General features: G+C 57.0%; 1 protein-coding gene and 1 long non-coding RNA gene across 3 annotated transcripts in view; both read left to right on the top strand.

Annotated features, from left to right (window-relative positions):
* TMC6 (transmembrane channel like 6) overlaps nt 1-21,444 on the top strand; it is a 157,624-nt gene that overhangs the window by 54,914 nt on the left and 81,266 nt on the right. The gene's annotated exons all lie outside the window — the stretch shown is intronic.
* On the top strand, nt 16,247-20,852 carry LOC144614247 (uncharacterized). The gene is made up of 2 exons (XR_013551867.2): nt 16,247-16,505; nt 18,581-20,852. It is a non-coding gene; the product is annotated as an uncharacterized LOC144614247 (long non-coding RNA).

Consider the following 21,444-nt stretch of genomic DNA (forward strand, 5'->3'; position numbering starts at 1 on the left):
GGGGGCGGCAGCTATCAAACCAAGATACTTGTTTTCCAATCCCATCTGACCCTTGTGTGATTTTTTTTTTAACTGAAGTTTGTAGGTTTCATTTCCTCATGTTGGTTTCATTTCCTTATGCCAACTGGTTGTTCTCGCCATCTTGGAAAGCGTGGTAACATTTCATATCTTTAACAAATGAGTTCAGAACCCACAACACTCTCCCTGTGAAACATTTTTTAAAACTTCTTAGGAGATTGCTTCTGGGGCGCACGCACACGTAGGAGATATTTTTCAACAAGTGATATATGGTTCTTGGTAATAATGATGCCAACTTTACTGAGCACTTTCCACCCGTCTGGTGGTTTTCTAGACCCTGAACACCGTACCAGAAATGTGGTGCTTGAATAAGGTGAGGGCCAGAGCGCGAACGAATACCGGCGATAGCGGTGTTCTTTGTAAAATGTGACTTCTTCCACACCGGAAGTGTTTGAATTTTCTGTTCAGCCCACGGCCTTCCGCCGCCACCGACCTGTTAAAAGACATTGAGAATCTCTGCATTCGGACATTGGGAACGTGTATGTTCTCAAATAGTATCTCCCAGTCTCCCTGCTGTTTCTTGCTAGGGTGGGTGCACTCTGGGTGTTCCTTCCTTGGGGAGATTGTGTGTTCCTGAGGGTCCTGCTTCTCTGAACTTCACTCTTCCTCCTTGGAGGTCCCCTCCCCCCCAACCCAACCCAGAGACTTGTACCCAACACGAGTGAGGCTGTCTTTGACCACAGAGCTGAATGCCGCAGACAGTACCAAAGACAGAGTGTCCTGCCACCCGGCGGGCACCGAGAGCAGGGGCAGCTCTGGGGACGCCAGCCTGTGGGTCCCCGTGGACAGCCTCACTAAGAGCCACACCTGCTCCACCTGGGTGCCTGGGATGTGCAGATGAGGCTCCTCTGTGAGCCTACCTACCAGCATGGTTTCCTGTGGGTCACATCCCGAATTTGGGTTTTTTGTACTTTGGTAGTCATCTCCCGTCCTTTATTTTAGGAGCTTGGGGGACAGCCACGAAAACTCCCCACGCCAACAAGCGCAAACTTGTTTGCGAGTCGGGTCCCCCTGCCTTTTGGTTTTCCTCTCATACAGCACCTCTTTTCTTGGAAAGGCGACCAGGAAATCTCGCTGTACGTCGGCTTTCGAGAGTTCCGCAAAGCCCCGTGGACCCACCGGTGCCCAGAAAGCACTCGAGTGTGGACTTTTACGAGCTCTGCAGGCTTAAGGGCTCAGGCACCCTAGAGAGAACTGCTCTGCAAGAACCTCCACGCTCCTTTTCTGGGAGTGGGGGTGGGTGGGATGCGGGCCAGAGACCAGAGGAATGACACAGGGAATACAGAGAATTTGGTTTTCCACTTGTGGAGCTGTAGAGAAGCCGCGATTTGCTTTGGAGGGGGCCAGTCCTCGGCCTCTCCCTCGGCCTCTCTCGCCAGTGGACAGACCATCTGGCTTCCTAAGGAGCTGGCTGCCGTAGAGGCCTCACTGCTCTGGCCTGTTTGGACGTCTCCTCCTCTTCTCCAACGGAGAAGCCCGGCTTTTGAAGAACAGGCCGAATTGGGGCCAACTGCTGGTCACTTTTCCGGGGGGGCGGGGGGACTGCGTGCCCTGGAACCAGGACCCTCCAACGCACAAGGACCACAGCGGCTATGATGCGTGTGTGTGCCTGCGGGTGCCTGTGTTTTCTTCTCTAATTTCTGCTTCCGGTAGGTCCCACGTGGTTGCAGGCCGGTCCTCAGGGCCCAGTGCTTTCTTGGTCACATCCGGTAAGCAAGAGAGAGCCTCTGTGTTCCAACATTCTAGGCGAAGGTTCTGAGCTTGCGTTAATTAGGCTGGATCGCTTAACGTGCCCACCTCTGGACTCGTCACTGTGACAGAGGGATGGGAAATACAGAGAGTGACAGCCCGTGTCGTGTGCCGGCAGGTGCCCACAGAGCCAGGCTAGGGTCGCCTCGGAAGAGCGGATGGTGGTGAGTCTTCGGGGTGTGGGTGCCCTGCCCCACGGGCTGTTGGCGCCGTGGGACGATGGGTTTCAGCCCCTTGCTCAGCCGGCTCCGTCCCCACGCGTCCCCCGTGTCTCCAGCTCTCCTCTAGTTCTGCCCTCATCGGCCTTTGCGATGGAACAGTTGCATTCTTCCCCTGCTGGTTTAATCAACACGAGGCCGTGGTACTGGGATAGACGGACATCCACGGGCACGAGGCCACACTCTCCGGCTTCAAATGGCAGAGCCTCAGTGTTCTCGCAAGAGAAACGGGCGTATGGATCAAAACTACCTTCTGAGGGCGTCTGGGGGACTCGGGGTGGGGGGGGGGGCTGACGCACGTCACCCTAGCGTGTCCAGGCGCCCACGACACCACCGCGGACTGGGGGCTGAAACCACAGACCCGTATTTCTCACAGCTCTGGAGGCCGGAAGGCCCAGATCAAAGTGCCCGCGGATTCGGAGTCGGCGGAGGCCCCCTTGCGCCTCAGAGACGCGCGTCTTCTTCTGGCCGTGTCCTCACACGGAGGAGGGGACGGGGAAGCTCTCGGGGTCTCTTTCATAAGGGCACTAATCCCATTCATCAAGGCTCTACCCTCGTGGCCTAATCTCCTCCCAAGGGCCCCATCTCCAAGTGTCCTCTCAACCTGCGAGAGGCGGGAGGACGCAAACATTCCGTCTACGGCTGGCGCGGAGGGCTCAGCCAGGGTTGGGCGGCCCGGATTTGGGCCCGGGGTGTGGACCTCCTTCACTGGCTGTCCCGGGGCCACAGCCCAGAGGAGCAGAGGGGGTGGTGTCGGAGGCGAGAGACACAGAGAGCGAGAGGGGGCGAGACTGGGAGGTGGGGACTCGGGCGCCCACGGCACGTCCTCTTGTGTCCCTGCGCAGCCGCTGGTAAAAATAGAACCGTACTTTGCAGAGAGATTCTCAAATGACACCCACCAAGTGCCCATTAACTCATCAAAGTGGTGATTCCAAATTGATTATTTCGAGTGTAAGACATAATAACATGTTCATCATGGAAAATAATTAGCGGTGGAGTGGGGCCCGGGATGGCCCGCTGCCTGCCTGGCTCCCCCACCCTGCAGGGGTGGGGACGGTGGGCTTGGAGGGGGCGGGGGGGGGGGCGGGATGCGGGCTCTCACTGGGGGCTTCCGGGGCTCGGGATTAATCCTCGGCCCCTCGCCCGGGCCCCTCGTGGGGCGGGGGTCGCAGCGCCCCCGCCCCCCTGCCCCGGCCCGGCTCCGCGGCGGGCGCTGCGGGCACCGAGCGGGCGGCGTGGGCCGGGCTCCAGCTGGGCGCCCGCGCTCCGGACCCCGCACGCGCGTCTCCTCGGGCGCCCGCACCTCCACGCGTTGCCTTGGAAACCAGATGGCTCTGGCAGCTTTCCGCGGTGACGCAGGCGCACCCCACACCGTGCCTGCCACACTCACACCCCCCACACGCTACACGCACGCACACCCCCCACATCATGCACACACACGCCGAGCACACCACAGGACAATCAAGTGCCCCAGGCCGTGCCGTCGTGCCCCGGCCACCCTTCCCCGCATCCCGCCCCCCTCCTGCCTCCTCCCTCCTCTGCGCATTTCCCTCCCCTACTTGTCTCTTCCTTCGCGCCCCCAACTCTCCCCACAACTGCCCACTCTCCCCTCCCCTGCCCACTCACCCCTCCCTCCCCTGCCCACTCACCCCTCCCTTCCCTGCCCACTCTCCTCTCCCCTGCCCACTCACCCCTCCCTTCCCTGCCCCCTCTCCCCTCCCCTGCCCACCTCTCCCTCCCCTGCCCACTCTCCTCTTCCCTGCCCACTCACCCTTCCCTCTCCTGCCCCCTCTCCCCTCCCCTGCCTACTCACCCTTCCCTCTCCTTCCCACTCACCCCTCCCTCCCCTGCCCACTCTCCCCTCCCCTGCCCATCTCTCCCTCCCCTGCCCACTCTCCCCTTCCCTGCCCACTCACCCTTCCCTCTCCTGCCCACTCTCCCCTCCCCTGCCCCCTCTCCCCTCCCCTGCCCACTCACCCCTCCCTCCCCTGCCCACTCACCCCTCCTTTCCCTGTCCCCTCACCCCTCCCTCTCCTTCCCATTCACCCCTCCCTCCCCTGCCCATCTCTCCCCTCCCCTGCCCACTCACCCCTCCCTCCCCTGCCCACTCTCCTCTTCCCTGCCCACTCACCCTTCCTTCTCCTGCCCCCTCTCCCCTCCCCTGCCCACTCTCCCCTCCCCTGCCCCCTCTCCCCTCCCCTGCCCACTCACCCCTCCCTCCCCTGCCCACTCACCCCTCCTTTCCCTGCCCCCTCACCCCTCCCTCTCCTTCCCACTCACCCCTCCCTCCCCTGCCCACTCTCCTCTTCCCTGCCCACTCACCCTTCCTTCTCCTGCCCCCTCTCCCCTCCCCTGCCCCCTCTCCCCTCCCCTGCCCACCTCTCCCCTCCCCTGCCCACTCACCCCTCCCTCCCCTGCCCACTCACCCCTCCCTCCCCTGCCCACTCTCCCCTCCCCTGCCCACCTGTCCCCTCCCCTGCCCACTCACTCCTCCCTCCCCTGCCCAACCCTCCCTGACTCCCAGGCCCTCACTGCTGCCTGCAGAAAGCACTTACAGTGGGAAACACTTGGGAAGGGCTGTCCTCAGGGATGAGGTGACGGCCACATGAGAGCGGGCTGGGTACACGGGCTGTGGCAGTCCCCAGGGCCCGATCTCAGCTGGGGCTCACCGGCCTCCAGCTCACAGCAGAGCCCTTCTGGGGGCCTTGCCTGCAGCTGGACAGGGTGGCCCGTGTGCCCGCTGGGGGGGGGGGGGCGGGTGGAGGCACCTGGGCTGTGGCTCCAGGGCTCCCAGGGTGGGTGGTAAGTCTTCCTCGAGGCTGCGTGAGCTCTCCAAGCGCACAGAAGACCCCCCTGCGCCCCGACACTCTGTCTCTGCACGCTAACCGCGGCCGGGTGTCGGCGTGTGATTTCCGAGCACCTTCTTTCCTTCCGTCCCTCCTTCCAAAATCCCCTCAGCACCGGCCGTGTGCCAAGCACCGCCAGCCAGACGCGAGCTCCCGTCCTCACGGGGCCTCTGTGCAGGCTGGTGGAGACAGAAAAGAAACAGTAGGAAAAGAATCTGGCCGTGAAAAGGGGAACGTTCCAGAAACTGGCAGGGGGAGGCTCCTGTACCTGAGTGGTCGGGAGAGCCTCTCTGAGGAGGTGACATCTAACTTGAGACTTCATCAACAGGGCCAGCCCCGTGAAGAACTTTCCAGGCCCAGGAAGCAGCAGATGCAAAGGCCCTGAGGTGGGGACAAGCCTGGAGCCCTCAAGGGGCAGAAAGTGGCCTCTGGGGTGGAGTAGATGGGGACAAACACACTGTGGGACGGGGCTAAATGGCCAGTGTGATTTACTTTGGGCTATTTAATTTTTTTTATTGTGGTAAAATACACACAGTATAAAACTTCCCATTTTAACTATTCCTTCCATTTTCTTTTTTCTTTTCTTTTCTCTTTTCTTCTTTCCTTTCCTTTTTCTTTCCTTTTCTTTCCTCTTCTTTTCTTTCCTTTCCTTTTCTTTTTCTTTCCTTTTCTTTTTCTTTTCTCTTCTTTTCTTTTTCCTTTCCTTTTCTTTTCCTTTTCTTTTCTCTTCTCTTCTTTTCTTTTCTTTCTTTTTTTCAGAGACAGAGTGCACAAACAGGGCAGAGGGAGAAGGAGAGAGAAACCCAAGCAGGCTCTACACTCAGTGCAGAACCCAACTCAGGGTTCCATCCCACGACCCTGGGGTCATGACCTGAGCTGAAATCAAGAGTCAGACACTCAACCGACTGAGCCGCCTCTTAACCATTTCTCAAGTGGACAGTTCGGTGGCACTAAGTCCATTCACCTTGCTGTGCAAGCACCACTGTCTGTCTCCAGAACTTTCCTATCGTCCCAAATTAAATCTCTGTCCTTATCAAACACTACCTCCTCATTTCCTTCTCCCCCAGCCCCCAGAAACCTGTGCTCTACTTTCTGTCTCTGTGAATTTGGCTGTTCTAAGTGCCCTAGGTAAATGGAGTCATACAGTATTTGTCTTTTCATGTCTGGCTTCTTTCACGGAGCATCACATCCCGAACGTTCGGGAGGCGTTGGCGTTTCCTTCCTTTTTAAGGCTGAATAACATTCCATCGTATGGCCGGACCACACTGTGTTTATCCACCGATAGATGCTTGGGTTGTTTTCCCCTTTGGTTGCTATGACGAGTGCGGCTTTGAACGTGTCCGCACCAGGGAGGGGTTCCGGATAGGCAGTGAGTGCATGGCTGTATTAGTGTTTCTTTCTTTCTTTTTTTTTTTTTTTAATTTTTTTGAATGTTTATTTATTTTTGAGAGAGAGAGAGACAGAGCATGAGCAGGGGGGAGGGGTAGAGAGAGAGGGAGACACAGAATCGGAAGCAGGCTCTGAGCTGTCAGCCCAGAGCCCAACACGGGGCTCGAACCCATGGACTGAGAGATCATGACCTGAGCCAAAGTCAGACGCTTCACCGACTGAGCCACCCAGGCACCCCTGTGATGGTTAATTTTATGTGTCAACTTGACTGGGCCACCGGTTGCCCAGATAGCTGGTTAAACGTGATCTCTGGGGGGGTCTGGGAGGGTGGTTCTGGAAGAAATGAGTAAAGCAGGTGTCCCGCCCCAATGCAAATGGGGACCGTCCCCTCCACCGGGGGCCCGAATAGAACGAGAAGGTGGAAGAAGGTTGCATTTAACTGCCTGGCCCTGAAGTCCGCGGGCCCGGCCTGCAAGTGAGCCCATCCAAGGACAGCAGCCACAGGCCCGCCATCTGCACCGGGAGAAGGCCTCTCCCCGCCGTCTCCCCGCGGGACCATTTCCGCTTTCTTGCCTCGGATTTAGAGCCTCTCACTTTTTCGGGTCTTGCCAGCTGGCCTGGAGCTCAGGGGGAGTTTAAATCCCCCGGGTTTCTGCCCCAGCCTGAGGGAGGCCGACGTGTCACCAAGAAAGTGATGGGGCGAGAGCAGCGGCCTTCGGAGGTCGTGGCCTTTGGAAGATCCGATGACAGCCTCGGCCCCTTCCCTAGGACACGTGCACTCACACGCTCACACACACCCACACCACACATTCACACAGGTGGCTCCCCACGCGTAGGGAGGCCATGGGCCTGGGGCCTCTACGTAGGAAGCCTCTACGAGGCTCTTGGGCTGCGAAGGGGCACGTGGGGAGGGAGGGGTCGCCCAGAGTCGGGGAGGGGGCCCTGCCCCTCCCAGAGCGGGAGCAGTGGCACTGGGGTCCCTCTGCCGACTGGGCCGGAGGCTCGAGGGACGGTGCCCCCCAGTGTCCCCCAGGTGAGTTCCCCCACCTGCAAGGGGGCCCCAGGGCGTGAGGCTTCCTCGAGCTCGACGACATCCTAAGCACGTGACCCCGTCAAGCCAGCTGGCCCTGCCTCAACCCCGCGGGGGGGGGGATACTGCTGGACTCCCATGTTTCACAAGGGGAAAGTGACACCCAGAGCAGGTGGCCCGCCCAGGGTCACACGGGGCTGGAGTCCGGCCGTCTGGCTCCGGAGGTCTTAGCCCTTCACTTGACTTCAGATGGTGCCCCTGTCGGGTCAGGTCTTTGCCCATTTCCCTCCGATGTCCAGCCCCTCGGGGAGACCCTGAGCCTTTCAGCTGCCCCAGCAATTTCCTCGTGTCTGTCAGCACGGCCCGCGGTCCCAGGCACTGGCCGGGGCGGGTCGCCCTGGGGCAGTGGCCACCTTCCTCACGGTCTTGTTGTCACCCAGTTCTCTCCACCCTCTCCAAGGCTTAGGTCTCTGAAGGTAGTTGGGGGGGAGGAGGAGGAACTAACCACGATGAGTAGTGACCACGGCCCAGCGCCGGGCGCCGGCCCTGGGCACACACGGGACACATGCCATCTCGCTGGCCTCTCGCACCTCCCCGTCGACTGTCTCCTTTACAGGTAAAGACCAGGAGGCTCCAGAACTCACGGAGGCTCAGTGATTTGCTCAGAGTCCAGGTGAGTGTGAAAGGCGGGCTGGAACCCAGCCCCCTGGGCCCCCGACTCTCAGCCCCAAGTGCATTGCCTCCCGCGGGTCGCTCCCAGCTGACCCCCGCGTCTTCAGTGCCCGTGACTGCAGCTGCTGGGCTTTGGGGTGGCCCGCTCATGTCCCCGGGGGGCTCGACGGCTCTTCCTTGGGCGGGTGGTGTTAGGAAAAGGGCTCCCGAGTTGCTGGCTCACAGACAGAGCGTGCGTGAGAGGGTGCCGCGGTTGGACGTTCCAGCCTGGACCCAGAGCGGGCCTCCGGAGCGGGGTCAGACTCCTCCCGGCCATCCGTCACTCTTCCCACGCCCCCCTGTCATTCTGGGGGGTCAAGCACCGCTGTCTGGACTTGCCCAGTGGCGAGCTCGGTCATGCAATCAGTCACCAGTGAATTCATTCTGCTCTTTCATGGCTCACAAGCGCTCGGTGGGACCTCCCGATGGGTGGGTCGTCACTCGCTGGCTCCTGGTCTCAAATGCCTCTTCCTGCAGCCACCTGACTCCTCTCTGCCTCCACCCGCTCCCCTTACAGAAATAGGAGGCTCGGGAAGCAAGTGATCGTTCCTGCTGGGGCAGCCGGGCAGAGCCAGAGTTCTTGGCTCTGTTGACCTACTTCCTCCTGCTGCGAGTGAAGCCTGCTTCCAGCCCTGGGGAGCAAAGGCTGTCCTGGTTTCTCTGCTCCTCTCTGCTCCGGGGAAGAGGCCACACTTGTCCCTCTTCTGTGCAAGGGACAAGCTCGTTTGCCCCGCTGTTGCCGTGAACCACCGACCCTGCGTTCCTCAGAGACCTGGACACATGGGTCTGAGAACGGAGCCTTCCAGGCCGAGCCCTTTGTGTACCAAAGGTGCTTGAGGAATCCTGGTTACATCAACGCATGGCATCCTCGGCTCTCCCGGCGGCTGGGTTGAAAATCGTGAATTCCTTTAGTTAAGAGTCCTTGCCTGGGGAGCAGTCAATTTCACGGAGGGGGCTGTTCAGAGGAGAGAAGCCTGGTTGGTGCCTGTCTAGCCATTCAGAGTCATTTCCTGCCCCTTCTGTGGCTGGAGCCGTCACAGGGCATCTTGGGATATAAGTACGACAAAGGCAGATCCTCGTACGTTTTGTTCACGGAGTGTCTCCCGCCCGTGCGACAGCAGGTGGCGCATAGTAGGCCCTCAGTAAACCAACAGGGAGCTGACGGGAGACAAGAAAATACTCTGTGGCCCTCCCCCACCGACCTCTCCGTCTTCGCCCGTCTTTTAGCTCCGCTGAGGCACCGTCTGTATCGACGCGGACGTGAGAGCGACCTTGGTTCGGGAGTTTCTAGACCTTTCTAAGCAGAGGCCCTCTTGGACCACCGTCTCCGGTGGCGGTGGCCGGACCGGCCCCACGTGAGCCATATCCCTGGGTCTCAGGCGTCAGCTGAGGGGGCCGCGGCCGCAGGAGACCCTGGCTGACGGAGATAACATTTGACAAACAGGGGGATTGTGTCTTCCTCCTCCGCCCCTCTGTTAGATATCCGGCGTTCTTTATGGCTTTGCTCAGGTAGATCATTCATTGCCATAAATTTTGTTATCTCCGGTGCTTTTCCAATTATGGATAACAACAGAAAAGCAGTCATTGGTTTCTAAAAGGTCATCAAGATATAGAGCCCGTTTGGGAAGGGAATGACTTATGCAGTGGGCTTGTATAAATCTGGAGAAGTTTTATGCACAAGTTGAACAAGAAATGTAAGTGAGAGTCATAAAATATATCAAGATTTATGGCGCCGCAGCTGATGAAAATTGCCTCTCCTCTTGCTGTTTGTGTGGGAATTGTTTGTTCTTTCTGAGTGTTTTACATGGGGCTCGCGGGCCAACAAGGCCCCGTGAAGCCCGGCGAGCGGCCAGTGGCATCTGAGGGCATGGCGACCGTTCGTCACGGCATAGGGTCAGAACCGCGGGCCAGAAGGGGTCTGGGAAACCACGGCTGATCCCAGCGCCAAAGAGGCTCAGGTCCTTCCACGAAGCTGTTGCATTTTTGGCGCCTGCCCACGGCGAAAACCATCGCTCCCGCGGATGTCCGACCAGCTGGTCACCACGTCACTCCTCGGAGACAGGGAGTGGGACATCGGGGGATGGCGGCCGGCTGTTACTCGAGGTGGTTCTCAGACGACCACAGTGGACTCATTGCAGATTCCCAGCCTCACCCCCCGCAGAGAGCTGGGCTTTCCTGGTCGACCTTGGACCTAGGAGTGCACGTCCCAGATGTCTCATGGGCACCCTGAGGTTTGAGAGTGCCCCCCACGGAGCTCTTCCCTTTGCCTTCCCTTTTATGGACAAGAGGTGAGGTCCAGAGGCATGAGTGGTATAGTTAGTGGCATAGTTGGGACCCTCTGCCTTCTAGGGACTTAGAAAAGTAGACAGGAGGAAAGTTCCAGAACCTGCAGTCAACATAAAAAGCTTCAGGGGAAGGGCGCCTGGGTGGCTCAGTCGGTTAAGCGTCCACCTCTTGACTTTGGCTCGGGTCAAGATCTCACGGTCTGTGGGTTCGAGCCCCACATTGGGCTTTGTGTGGACAGCTCGGAACCTGGAGCCTGCTTCGGATTCTGGAGCTCCCTCTCTCTCTGGCCCTTCCGCTCTCGAGCTCTGTCTCTCTCTCTCTCGCTCAAAGTAAATGAATAAAACGTACATATATTAAAAAAAGGGCTCCAGGGGGGTGGTGTCCTGGCAACTTCTAAATGCAGCCTCATCAGGAAAGGTCGTTGCCCCCGGAAGGCACTCAGCGGCCCAGCCCAGGGTCTCCGCTGCTCGTCAGCGCTCCGTGGCCCTGCCACGCCAGCATCACCTGTGGGGCCGTGTGCGGGTCAGTGTCTAACTGGCTTTCTGGCGTTCGCCAATTCCCATGGTGTAAATACCCCCACCTCGGCCAATTTCACGCTTCCCTGACTGTGGACGTGGGAAGACAGCTGCAGACTTGGTTCTCACCAGCCGGTCTGGGCCCACCACTGTGTCTGCGTCCCAGGAAGTGAGTGGGAGGTAGACAGAAATGGATCCGGCCTGAGGAGGAGGAGGCTGGCAGATACTTGAGGGCTGGGCGGAGGAAGAGTCGTGCGCAGGAGGCCAGCCGCTGGGGGCCGGGGCGGGGACGGGGGCCGGGGCGGGGACGGGGGGGGGGGGGCGACCCACGTGTGCAGGGAGGTAGCCAGCCTCGGGACCCAGGGGACTCGAGTAAGCCCAAATGGCCCTGGGGCTCGTGGGGTAGGCTCCCCGCAGGTCACAGGACCTCAGGCACAAGGCTGCTTGTCACCGGGTCCCAGACAGGGGCCTCTTAGGCCTCTGGTGCCCAGGAATCTCCTTGCCGATCGATCGGAGCGGACGCTTCCTGCCGGGCACAGGGCAGAGGTCAGAACAAAGTGCCAAGTCCTGCTCTTGAGACCTTCCTTCCTCGGACCGGCTCCACCCCCTCGTCCGTCGCCTGCTTCCGCCCCCTCCCACCCAGGCCCCACACTCTGGTGACGGCGTGGGACCCGGTGAGCCCCCCCGATGGCAGGTGCTTGGCTGCCTCCTGGGTCTGGCTTAGGCCGGCCCGCCACTTACAATATCCAGTGCACGGCTGTTTTTGGTTTTGTGGAAACCCCAGGCTTTCCTCCCGGCTCTCTGCCAACATTGCTGCTTGGCGGGGACCTTTCCCGGTCGCCCCTCCTCCACCATGGACGGACCTCCCCCACCCTGACCCCAAGACACCGTGCGCCTTCCCAACAGCGTGGATGACGTCGGCCCTGTGTGCTCATGGGCCCTTTCCAGTGACCTTGACGATGTTTCCCTCCACGGCGGCCGTTCATGTGCCCTTCGGACTCCAGGCCAGTGGCTCCCCCGCCTCTGTGGCCCCCGTAGCACGTGGACCTCCCGTCCCAGGCCCGTGGACGGTCCCCCCGCGACGGGCGTGTCTGCGTCGGTCCTTGGGCAGTGACCGTCTTCTTTCCCCCTTCTCTCCCTCCCGCCTCATCGCGCTCGATCGGGAAGAGGAGTGGTTTAGTGGCGAAAAACTGAGGCCTCTGGTCAGAGAGTCCTGGGTTCAAATCTCAGCTCTGCCATTTACGGTGCCTGTGACTGATGCTATCTGTCTGGTCCGTTTCTGTGGGCCTTACACGGGAGGACGCAGACAGAACTTCAGACAGTGCCTGGCTCATGGCAGGTGTGCCCTGTGGATTGTCTGAAGGTTTGTTGTCATAAACTGTTGGGGCGCCTGGGGGGCTCAGGTGGTTAAGCGTCCGACTTCCGCCCAGGTCGTGATCTCGCGGTTCGTGCGTTCGAGCCCCGCGCCGGGCTCTGCGCTGACGGCTCAGAGCCCAGAACCTGCTTCAGATTCTGGGTCTCCCTCTCTCTCTCTCTGCCCCTCCCCTGCTGGCCCTCTGTCTCTGTCTCTCTCTCTGTCTCTCTCAAAACTAAATACACATTAAAAAAAAATAATCACTGTTATCAGGCAGCCCAGCCTCTGTGATCATGAAGTGTCACCCCCTGTGTCTGTGCTGCCTCCTTTTTTCTCCAGCTGTGTCGTGTGTTTGCCTTACCCTGGCCAAAAGCCCATCAGGGCACACAGGGGAAGCCCTCACTGTGCCCGGCACACAGTGGGTCCTCTGTAACCGAGCTGAAGGGCTAACCTGGTACCCTCTCTTCCCCCTGTGCCCTCCTCCTCGGTACCCTGTCCCTCACCCTCATCAGGGCGGCACACAGATGAGCTCCAGAAGGCTCCGGGTCACCCACGAAGGTGCAGCACAGAAGTGAGGCCTCAGGAGAATGGCCTTGGGGTGAAGGGGCTCAGTCTGAGCAGAGACAAGGAGGCAGGACTGTTTCTCGAATTTATTATCTGTTTAAATTACCGTATTGTTTTATTTATTGAAATTCATTTGAATTTCAAATTTATTTATTTTCGAGAGACAGAGAGAGAGACAGACAGAGCGTGAGCAGGGGAGGGGCAGAGAGAGAGAGGGAGACCCGGAATCCGAAGCAGGCTCCAGGCTCCGAGCTGTCAGCACAGAGCCTGACTCGGGACTCGAACTCATGAACTGCGAGATCGTGACCTGAGCCAAAGTCAGGAGCTTCACCGACTGAGCCACCCAGGTGAACCTCCCTCCCATTTAAAGCCCAGTTCCGGCCCCTCTTCTCACTGCCCCCTTGCAGGCCCCCAGCCTTCTCTTGGGGTCACAGCCCTGGTGTCTGATACTGGGCCAGAGTGAAATCTCCAATGACTGATGCGAGCCCGTGGGGGACAGGACGGGGGACAGACTGTCCCCACCAGGGCTCCTCTCCAGGAGAAAGGCCAGCCGTGAGGCTGTGTCGGCAGGCAGGCTGACGAGACTGTGGGCCAGGGTGCGGGTGCGTTTGTCATGCTAGAGAATGACAAAGAGGAAGCAGGTGTCTGACCTGTAATGACACAGCCCAGAGCAGGGGGGCAGGGGCAGCGACACAGTGTCATTTTTCAGCACATTTCCCTCCATTTAATGTTCCCATAGATTCTGGGACCCCATCATCTGATGGCCCATAGACATGTTTTATGGTGTCAGGACGTCGGGTCTCAGGAGAGGGAGAAATTAACTGTGAACTTACTGTCCTACAAAACCCCTCATTGTCTGCAGAATGCGAACTCGGTTTTGTTTCGCCTTTCTTGGAAACGTGCTCAAGGTGAGGAGGATACAGGGGATTTGCAAGCCTCCTTGCGCTTGTAAAGAAAACGAAAACGAGCTTCCCCGCCTCCGACCTTCCTTTTGGCGTGGAAGGAACGGGCACGTGTCTTCCTAGTCCCCTCCGTGGAGCATTTCAGAGGCTCCTGCAACGGCAGAGAATCTGACGTTAAGGATTTCTCTAAACCTTCTGCTACGGTTCTCTCTCGGCTCTGTGATCAGGGAGGTCTGAGGAAAGGGATGGAAAGTTCTCTCTCTCCGTCTGTCTCGGAGGGATCGTGTTCCCGGCCACATGTGCCCCAGGGCCCATTGTGCAGTTTTGGACTCCGTGAGTGAGGATCTTCCTTCAAGAGCCCCATTTCTTTGCAGAGAGGAAAAGAAAAGAAACGCGGGTCACGTTCAGGCGGGAGCCACTGCCCATACTGAGGTCACGCAACGTCATGGGTCATCGGGGAAAGACTGGTCAGCAGTGAGATACCACGTCATGCCCGCGGGATGGTTAGAATCGAGGCCGATGGTAACAGGTGCCGGCCAGGGTGTTCAAATAGGGGAGCCCTTGTGCCCTGCAGGTGGGGATGTGGCATGGTGTGGCTGTTCTGGAAAACAGTCTGGGGGGGTTCTTAAAAAGTTAAACACAGCATTACCTGTGGTCTGGGGCGCCTGGGTGGCTCAGTTGGTTGAGTATCCGACGTCGGCTCAAGTGGTGATCTCACGGTTCATGAGTTCGAGGCCCGGGTCGGGCTCACCACTATCAGCCTGTCGGCACAGAGCCGGCTTCAGATCCTCTGTCCCCCTCTCTCACTGCCCCTCCCCTGCTTGCGCTCTCTCCCTCCGGAAAAAAAAAAAAAAAATTACCTGTGTCCCAGCAATTCCACTCCAGGGTATAGACCCCAGAGAATTGAAAACACGCGGTCAAACCAATACAGGCACACGTGTGCTCACAGCAGTGCTGGTCACAGAAGTCAACGAACCATCCCATGTCTGTGGGCAGATGAATGGAGGGGCAAAGCCTGGTGCATCCAGACAAAGCCATATTATTTAGCCACACAAGGGATGAAGTCCTGACCACCTGCTACAATGTGGGTAAAGCTCGAAGATGCTACGTGAAAGCAACCAGTCCCTACTGCATGATCCCACTTCCAAGAACTATCCAGAAGAGAGTGGAGACAGAATGCAGAGCAGTAGGTTGCCAGGGTCTGGAAAGAGGAGGCAATGGGGAATAATGGCTTGGTGGGTCTGGGGTTTCCTTTTGGGGCGATGAAAATGTTCTGGAAATACATAGAGGTGATGGCTGTGCAACACTGTGAATGTAGGAAAAACCCCTGAATTGTCCATTTACTTGAAAATGGTTAATTTTAGGGGATTCTGGGGGGCTCAGTCGGGTAAGCATCTGGCTCTTGGTTTCGGCTCAGGTCATGATCTCATGCTTCGTGGATTCGAGCTGACAGCGTGGAGCCTGCTTGGGATTCTCTCTCTCTCCCTCTCTCTCTCTGCCCCTCCCCGGCTTGCATGCTCTGTCTCTCTCTCTCTCTCTCAAAATAAACTCAAAAATTAAAAAAAAAATTACAATAAAATGGTTACTTTTATGTTATGTGAGCTTCTCAATTGAAAATACATTAAAACAAAATTTCCAGCAGGGCCCTGAGACGTGAGCTCTGAGAAACTGACTGACGCCAGGTGAATTCCTGCAAATGGGACCAGAGCTGGCTGTATTCTCCTCCAGAATTTCTCGCTTCCTGCACCCCAGCAGCGAAGGCTTGGCGAGAACATCAGGTAATGCATAAACTGCCTCCCGGTCCGGCCTTGGGAACCGGCCTGGACGGAGCCAAGAACCCAGGAGGCACGGGAGGGCTACCCCATCACCCTAGTCGTCTTCTTCCCCGCTGCGGGGCCCCACCCCCCCCCAAAGAGCCACCTGCCCAAACTCTTTAGCCCGGACCAACCGCTGCGTGGGAACCGGCACCCGCAAGGGTCTTGGCCACCGGCCGGGAGGAAGCCGAGCGCCAGGGATGCTTCCCTGGTGCCCACGAGACGTGGTGCCCCTCTCTCCTCCTCCCCTCTGCGGGCTTCAGGAAGGCGACCGCTTTCTCTGCCTCCCTCTCCTGCAGTGGCCCGGGGACGACCTTCAGGCCGGCTTCATAAATGGTGTCTGTACAAGGAAGGATGGAGTCTTCGTTCTGGATGGTGCCTGGGGCCCAGGCAGCCCCTAAGCTTTTCCGGGAGGATGGTGGGGGTTCTCCTGCTCATTCTCCCCGGGACCACGTTCTTTAGAGCTTCCCCTGCCGAATGCCACCACGGCGTGGGATTCTGAGAAGTCTACCCGAGGGCCCAGGAGGAATACCAGGCCCGTAGTGGGATCTTGCCTGAACCGGGGAGAGAGACAGACCCCATAACGGACACGGCCGCTCTCCAGACGGGAGGATCCAGGTACGGATGTGAAAAATCGTACTCGATCTTCATCAGCTAAAGCCCCCGCCCCGCCCCCACTGCCCCCAGCAATGGAGCCCGAGTAATTCTCAGCGAGAGAGGATAATTAATTCGAAAAGGCCCACATCCCGGGGCCTCGGCCCTTTGACGGGAGCGGAGGAGGGGAGGGAGGGAGAGAGAGGAGCTAAGTCTGTCGGAATAATCCCTGTCTCGGGGCAGGATGGTTCCAGTCCTAATGAGACCCCCGGGCATTATCGCCGCGTGGATTGTCTATCGCGGCCAGGAAAAGGACGAGCCCAACTTTCTTTCTGAATTTGGACTGACTTAAAGAAGAGGCATCGCATTTGAAGGACACCCAATCAATCTGTTACCCTCGCTGCATGAAATTGTATTTGCTTCCCGCTTTCTATCTCGCTGAGCGCAGCTGGGCTGTAAGTCACTGGTGATAACATTCTTTATTATGCCGTCCTGTTTATGAACTGTGCCTGGAAAGAGGTGATAGAAATATGCAGCAATATGCAAAGGGATGGGGGGGAGGGGGGGGAGCAAATGCTAGTTGCCAGGGCAACAAAGGGGCTATTTTGGGCATCGGATTTTGCGGATGATGAAAAAACCATTTTCTTGCGATGCTTGGACTCTCCCCTCCCCCCGCTCCTGGAAGTGATGAATTCAGAGCCGAATATTTGGGAAAGGGGACGGCTTAATTTCTTAATTAAAAATGATGTTATTTTCCCTTCTACCTCCTTCAAACATGGATGGAAAAACAAACCTAAGGGTGTTGATAAGCATTCTTGAGTGGAAGGCGAGCTTCCGTTCTGGTAGAGAGCGATGTGTGAATAATTTACTAATCTTCACTGATCCCCGCCATCTCCCCCCACCGCACACACCCACCTCTTTTTCCCTACACCGACTTAACTCTGATAAACTCCCCGAGCAAAATCCCCGAGCTCCGGACCTCAGCAAAATCTCAAAACCTGCAGGTATTTACAAGCAACCTGAATTCCAATGAGTTTCTCGCCAGTTGGCCACCAAGGAGATGGCTGGGGCTGAGTGGAGACCACAGCTCTGGGCACGGGCGTCTGCACGAACAAAGGAGGGGACCCTGCTCCTGTCCGTCCAGCCACGAAGAAGATTTCCCCCGGGGAGGGGGCTTACCCTCTGCGGGGGCCGAGCCCCGCCCACAAGCCTGGCGTGTCCGCACCCACGGGGCGGCGTGCCCGCGCCCTCTGGATCCGTGACCGGGGCGGGCCATCCGGAGCGCTGCGACCGTTTTCACAAGAAGGAGGAGCTGGTGTTTCCACCTGGCTGCCTCTGTATTGTTGCTTCCCTGGTTCTCCAGGTGGGGTCCCCTGACCAGCAGCACATCGCCTGGGGACTGTTGCAAAGGCACATTGGGGGACCCCCACTCCAGGCTGGCTTCGCCAGAAATTGATCCCCTGCGTGCTTGGCGACGTATGTCAGGGTGGGAGTGGGGTGGGACGTCCAGATACGCTCCCCCTGTCCGCTGGACTCTGGTATCAGGTCTAAGATACGCTGGTAGGCCCAGGGAGCATCTTGCAAGACCAGTCGGTTCTGGAAGATTCCATAGGTGTCCAAATGGGTGGGACGGCAGGGGAAGGGGTCGGGGCTCTTGTTCTGTGGTCGGAATGGGTTTGTGCCGTTGAAGAACTTTTTTGTGCCTCTGGCTTTGAGGCAATGGGCCATGCCGTGTTCTTCCCAGAGACTCCCTTCTGCCCTCTTCGACCCCCAGAAAGCAACGCCCTGAAGATGACTGTTGTGGGCTCATTGTGGGGAGGTTCTTGACGATACATCAGGAGAGAAGGGGACCGGTGGCTTCAGATGTGACCCCTTCCTGTGGGATGTCACTTACTAGAGCATCAGTGCCCCGAGCCTGAGGAGAACCCTAGGATTTACGCTTTCTTTTAAAAATGGACTTTCAGGGATGCCTGAGTGGCTCTGCGGCCGACTTTGGCTCAGGTCATGATCTCACGGTTCGTGAGTTCAAGCCCCGCGTCGGGCTCTGTGCTGACAGCTCGGAGCCCGGAGCCTGCTTCCGATTCTGTGTCTCCCTCCCTCCCTGCTCCTCCCCTGCTCACACTCGGTCTCTCTCTGTCTCTCAAAAATGAATAAACATTACACATTTTAAAAAAATGAACTTTTAATTACACATCATCGAATTCATACATACTCTGGAAAATACAGAACAGTACAGAACAGAAGAAGGAAGCAAACGATCTACACGTTTTCTGGCTGCACATAAAACATAATGTTTTTCTGCCTTTTTTCCTTTTTTTTTTGTTTTTGTTCTACCCTTTCTATTTTATTTTTACCAACTTGAGCTCATATTGCATTCTTTTTTTTTCCAGCTAACATCATCATGTGAACATTTCCCCTTCTTCAATACATGCTGGCATTGTTTTAGCAGCTGCATAACTGTTTCGTAATATGTGGACGTGTCATAGTTAAGCTTCTTCTGCGAATACCTTATTTTCCACGTCTCTTTCAGGATCTGGAAGTGGCAGCTTGCGATTTTACTACCAAAGAGAGCCGAGGGCGCGGAGAGGCAGAGGTGAGTCCCTTTGTCTTTGACGCCTGGCATGCCGGTGGATGCTGGTGCAGGAGAAACCGATCAGTCAGTGGGGTCTGAAGTGAGTTTCTGCGGTGACATTCGGGGTAAGAGATGAAATTACTTCCCCCAGGGCAAGTGGCAGCGTTTGGCATTTTGAAGGTTGGCAATGAGACAAATGCAGTAAAATAGGAGCTCGCACAAAGCTTCCCTTTAGCTCCCTGGGACGGGGCTGTGGCAGGAGGAAAAATGGGGGACAGGCTGGTCTGGCAGGGTTCACTCCCAGGGGACAGCCTGCCCCTTAGGGACCAGAGAGAGCCAGGGGTCAGCCCAGAGTCCCATGGGGTGATATTTCTGCTCCATTTTATCCCCTCTGGGACCACACTCTTGGGTCTCTGCACCTGTGAGTGGGAGCAAGTGAAATCTCTTCCGCGGACAGAATCACGGGTGTCAGGGGCACAGGGACGTCTCCTGCCCGCTGGCATCCCAGTGTTCGTGTTCCTTTGCGTCTCTGCTTTCCCACGAGTTTGGGCCTGCACTTGGTCTCCAAAGCCGACCAAACTGTCCCTTTCTTCCCATGGTTCCCACCCAGCCACCTCCACTAGCAGGGAGCCCCCAGAGACCCTCGGGTCGATAAGCAACAGCGAACGCAGGGCTCTCCTTTCCAAGGAGTTATGCCGGCTGAATGTACTGCTTCGTAACTGCCAATGTCCCGTGACTCGGGGCGGGGGGGGCGGGCTTTGAAGCTGTGACACTGTTGACGGGTGTGACGGGAGAGTCCTGCCCGTTGAGGGGCGGGAGCAGCATCCCTGGTCCCCACCCCCTTGGTGCCTGCAGCCCCACTCCTCGGGACATCCGCAGATGCCTTCAGACGTTGTCAGTTATCCGCTGGGGCGCAAGCCCGCGCCTGGTTGAGGACAACGGATGAGAACACCGTTTCCCAAGGTGTATTCCGGGGAACCGAGTCTCGTGGGACCCTGCTAACAGCTACTGTCCGAGCAACAACCTGGTTCCAGTATGAGCTAATTTGAGACACCGTGGGCTGGAGGAAGTTCATCCGTGCTGGCTCTGGTCCGACCTCATTTTTCCCGGCCTCGTGTGCTTTCCTGCGTACCCGCTGCTCCCCCTCATGCACAGCCTCCCCCATGATCAACACCCCCACCAGAGCGTACATTTGTTGCAACGGATGAGGCTCCGTGGACGCGTCCTATCACCCAAAGTCCACAGTTTACATTAAGCTTCGCTCTTGGTATCGGACACGTTATGGCTTTGGACAAATGCAAAATGACGTGTTTTCACCATTACGGTATCATCCAGAGTAGTTTCACGGCCCTGAAAATCTTCAGGGCTCCCCCCACTCATCCCTCCCTCCTTGCCCTGCTAACCCCGGGCAGCCACTGATCCTTTTACTGTCCCCATAGTCCTGCCTTTTCCAGAACGTCAGACAGATAGAATCCCACAGTCTGTAGTCTTTTCAGACCTGCTTCTTTCACGTAGCGAGATGCATTTAAGGTTCCTCCGTGTCTTTTCATGGCTTGATAGCTCATTTCTTTTTGTGCTGAATAGCATTCTGCTGTCTGGCTGGACCGCGGTCTATTCATCCCTTCACCTACTCAAGGGCATCTTGGCTGCCCCCCAAGTTTTGGCAAGCATGAATCAAGTTGCTATAAGCAATCCACGTGCCGGTTTTTGTGCGGAGGTAAGTTTTCACCTCCTTTGGGTGAATACCTTGGAACACGATTGCTGGGTGGTGTGGTAAGGGTCTGTTTAGTTTCATAAGAAACTGCCAAACTGGCTTCCACAGTGGCTGCGCCATTTTGCATCCCCACCAGCAGTGAGTGAGTTCCTCCTACTCCATATCTTCACCGGCGTTGGGTGTTGGGCAAATCTAAGAGGCATGTAGTGGTGTCTCATTGTTGCTTTAATTTGTATTTCCCTAATGACATGATGTAAAGCATACTTTCATGCTTATTTGCCATCTTATATCTCCTTTGGAGAGCTGTCAAAGTCTTTGGCCCATCTTTAACTGGGCTGTTTGTTTTCTTATTGTTGAATTGTAGGAGTTCTTTATATATATCAGGTAATAGTCCCTTATCAGATGTGTCCTTTGCAAATACTGTCTCTCAGTCTGTGGCTCGTCTCCTCATTCTTTTGAACCCACTTTTTGCAGAGCACTGGTTTTTAATCTTAACAAAGCTGGGCTTATCAATGATTTCTTTCATGGATTGTCCCTTTGGTGTTATGGCATAAACTTTCAATTTCGAAATAATTTTAGATTTCTAGAACAGTGCAAAGACCGGGCAAAGGGTTCTGTTTGACAGTGGTTCTTAATTGGGAGCATCCCCACCAGGGGACATTCAGCAGGGTAAGGGGACACTGTGGCTTGTCACATGGGGGTGGGTGGGTAGGTAGGACTGCTCCTGGCACCCAGTGGGGTGCCGCTAAACATCCTAAAATCCACAGGATGGCCCCACCACAAGGAAGGATCTAGTTCAAAATGTCAGTAGAACCGAGATGGAGAAGCCTGGCTACATGTCCTTCGCCAGCTTCCTGAATGGTAACATCTTTTTTAAAAAATGTTTATTTAGGGGCGCCTGGGTGGCTCAGTCGGTTAAGCGGCCGACTTCGGCTCAGGTCATGATGTCGCGGTTTGTGAGTTCAAGCCCCGCGTCAGGCTCTGTGCTGATGGCTCAGAGCCTGGAGCCTGTTTCAGATTCTGTGTCTCCCTCTCTCTCTGACCCTCCCCCGTTCATGCTCTGTCTCTCTCTGTCTCAAAAATAAATAAACGTTAAAAAAAAATTTTT

This window comes from Panthera onca, chromosome E1 (assembly GCF_046562875.1).
Source record: "Panthera onca isolate mPanOnc1 chromosome E1, mPanOnc1 haplotype 2, whole genome shotgun sequence".
NCBI lineage: Eukaryota > Metazoa > Chordata > Mammalia > Carnivora > Felidae > Panthera > Panthera onca.